Below are 2,590 nucleotides of genomic sequence, written 5' to 3' on the forward strand. Positions count from 1 at the left end.
CAGCTCTGCTCTGCAATCACTTCAGAAAATGTTGCACTTGCTTTTATTAAATATAGATAGGAACCCTTATGTCTGTTATAATCAGCTGAAACAAGAGCATGCTTGAAACTGTAGGGCTCTTAGCATGAAAATTTCACCAGTCTTAGATGACAGAACCAGAGACAACACATTTTCTTGTTTTCACATACCCCATGTAAGTAAAAGAAGTCAAGATATCTTTCCTTTACTGTCTTAGCACGTCATAATAGAATGGAATTGGTGAAAACAGTGACTAATGTGTGTTATTTAACAAAGCTAGAATTCTGCCTGGCATTTGTTCCGAATCCCAAAATGTAGTGCCTCTGTTTCATAACCACCAAGGGAACATGGAACAGCACACCAGTTAAAAACTATCCACCAAATACTGCGTTTGATCTTCTCATTCGTGTATGCTTATTTCACAGGGTCCTTATTCTGAGGATCACGATGTTTACTTTAAAGATAGGGCATTTTTTTACACCATTGTAGATTGATCTATTCATAGATTTTGATTGCAGAAGAGTTCACTAACTTGATGTCCTGTAAAAACAAGCCAAAAAAATCACACCATTTTAAAATGAAACCTACCCCTCCAGGACAAGCCACAATACTCATTGTACAGCATTACCTCTACGATCTGCTTTCCCAGGTTCATGTTGCTTTTTGAGACTGGGTTTCATTATCTCCCTCTCTGTCTTCTTTCAAGGAAAGCAAGCAGGTTTTTGTCCTGGCTGGGAAGGTGTGTTCATCTTTCATCTCTGCCTGAAGGGATTAAAATTTACATCTTGTAAATCCCAGAAGAATGCTTTCTTCACCATCCTGGATGCTTAGTGTTGACAAGAGTCAGGTGCTTCCTGGTATCCAGGGATGAAGTCCAAGAACCTGTGAGTGGTCATGGCAAACAGTGCACCTACTCACTTTAGAAGCCTCAGGAGTCAGACTGGGGGTGGGTGGAAGTCTCCGGAATCACAGTTTTGGCAATACATATGCAGAGTAGGAGCTCGGTAGCATTTAGGTGGTTAGCATCTAGGTGGCTAGCTTAGATAGAGCCCTAAGAAAATGTACTTAAGAAAATGTAACCTGTTGGAACATTAGATTATCATCCTACATCTATCAGTGTGAATTTCAGTTAACTCCACTGAAGGTATGGGAGCTCTCACATATCTTTGTATAATTCAGTGTAAACACATCAGAACAGACCCTTGCCTCAGCTTCTGCATGCATAAAAAGGCAACAGACTGTTCATCTACCTCATATCTCAGTTAGTATCTCCATTGTACTTTGAGTCTACGTCTACATTAGTATATTTAAAGGGAATATTCCTGAGCACTGGAAAGAAATTGTCTACGATGTTAATTTGTCCTTGCTTGGTGTGTCTTTGGCCCAGGCCAGCTATCCCATTCCCAGATTCACGGTGGAGTTACATCATAAGAGGGATTAACGCAGCTTCTGATAATGTCCAGTCTCTTCAAAAGGAAGAAAGCTGCATTAGCCGCATCATTCAACAACGCGCAGGTTGTTCCATGCCAGCTGGTCTCCGTGCCAGACATGAGAGACATGTCTGGGTACATCTAACTTACTAGGAAAGACGCAGCCCGACATTCCTGAGTTGAACTGGTGTGCACTCCAAACACAGGCTGTTCCCTCCTTACGGGATGGTGACCAAAACCGACACGGAAATTGTAAGCTAGGGGAGAATCCATCCAGGTGCTTAGCTGACTTCCCAAACACCTCTTTCAGTTCTGCAGCTGTAGCTACCTTTTTCCGAAGAGATTACTTTGGATGAAGGACTGCTTGAAATGTAATCGTAGAAACAAAACAGCAGGCTGTATACTACCTGGCTTGCTTTCCACCTTCCCTATCTCCATGAGGTGACCCTCATGTGTCAATATTTGGTATGACTAACTTGCAAACACAGCCATACCAAGTTATGTCATGCAAAGGGCCATTCCTTCCCACTGTTGAACTGCTCGCTCAATTTATTTCCCCCCCCGAATCCTACAGTGACTGGAAACAAACCATGGAGCCAAAGAGGAGGTAGGTTTCTGGACTCCTGACAAAGCCTTCTTGCTCAGTCTTGCCTCCGGATGTCTTTCTTCATCATGTGGTGTATTTCTCCCCCTTCTTTTCTTTTAGTAACTTCATTGTGAGAGCACGGGCCAAGGTTTTTGTACCAAGAGCCGCGCATGCCACTTAAATGCTGTTTAGAAAGGAGAGACCGGCTAACCTGGGTAAAAATAACACAGTTCGGGACCACAGTGCCGTAAGGTAAGAGACGCAGAGGCTGTGGAGCCGCCCTCCCCTCCCCGTTCTCCGCAGCCCGTCCGGCAGCTCCCCCCGCCCGTTCTCCGCCCGCCGGCCACCGGCGGCTCCTCACGGCGGGGCGGGGCGGCGGCGACGACCGTTAACGGCCTCCCGCCCGCCGCGCGCGCCGCGCCCCTCAGCGCCGCCTGGCGGCGGGCGGCGGCAGCGCCGGGCCCCCCCTGGCAGCGGCCGCCGGGGTCGCTGCCGCCGCTGCCGGAGGCGGCGCGCGCTACCTGCCCGCGGCGGCCGTCGGGGCAGCAGCGCGGGG

At 47.7% G+C, this 2,590-nt stretch overlaps 1 long non-coding RNA gene across 1 annotated transcript; it reads right to left on the minus strand.

Annotated features, from left to right (window-relative positions):
• Positions 1-451: 451 nt before the first annotated feature.
• Positions 452-2,244, minus strand: LOC115351183. Its single transcript, XR_003926732.2, has 3 exons — positions 1,943-2,244; positions 647-780; positions 452-558 (listed from the first exon to the last, which is right to left on the minus strand). It is a non-coding gene; the product is annotated as an uncharacterized LOC115351183 (long non-coding RNA).
• Between the last annotated feature and the right edge of the window lie 346 nt (positions 2,245-2,590).

Source organism: Aquila chrysaetos, chromosome 15 (assembly GCF_900496995.4).
Source record: "Aquila chrysaetos chrysaetos chromosome 15, bAquChr1.4, whole genome shotgun sequence".
Classification (NCBI taxonomy): Eukaryota; Metazoa; Chordata; class Aves; order Accipitriformes; family Accipitridae; genus Aquila; species Aquila chrysaetos.